Source organism: Morone saxatilis, unplaced genomic scaffold, assembly GCF_004916995.1.
Source record: "Morone saxatilis isolate NCDOM2014 unplaced genomic scaffold, NCSU_SB_2.0 Contig9, whole genome shotgun sequence".
Classification (NCBI taxonomy): Eukaryota; Metazoa; Chordata; class Actinopteri; family Moronidae; genus Morone; species Morone saxatilis.
Genome location: NW_023340268.1, coordinates 5441440 through 5441930, shown reverse-complemented (window position 1 = coordinate 5441930; position 491 = coordinate 5441440). Strand labels below are relative to the sequence as shown.

Below are 491 nucleotides of genomic sequence, written 5' to 3'. Positions count from 1 at the left end.
ACTACGTCCACTGCAGTTATGGAGAAAGACATGCCATTCATCCTGAGGGAGTCTTGATAACAGTAGTCTATGTTCTCATCATCATCTGAACAAGGTGGTGATTTAAGGTGTCATCGCTCTCCGCGATTCCTTCCGTGCATAATCATCCACAGGGCCTGTGGGGTCAGAAGCGAAACACACACCCGTGGGCTTTAACGCCTCCAGAATAAACAGCGGAGGAATAAATAGCCTCGCTGCTCTGGGGTCCTTGTCACGCCACTGTCGCTCGCACACTTCAAGGCTGTTTGAAAAAACATTTCTAGCTACTATGAGTACATTGGTGGTTCATATGATCCAGATCGGGGGGGGGGGGTTCAAAGTTCCTTATTACTGTCAAAGAAATAATTTCTTTTCTTCTATCCTCTATTTAGGCTCTAGGTTTTGGGAGGTTTAAAGTAGTAAAAAGAAGTATAAAGTTGCCCTTTAGTCAGTTTACTACAGTAGCTGAGTAA

At 44.6% G+C, this 491-nt stretch overlaps 1 protein-coding gene across 1 annotated transcript in view; it reads right to left on the bottom strand.

Annotated features, from left to right (window-relative positions):
• nedd9 (neural precursor cell expressed, developmentally down-regulated 9) overlaps positions 1-491 on the bottom strand; it is a gene marked incomplete in the record, with an annotated part of 35153 nt that overhangs the window by 7075 nt on the left and 27587 nt on the right.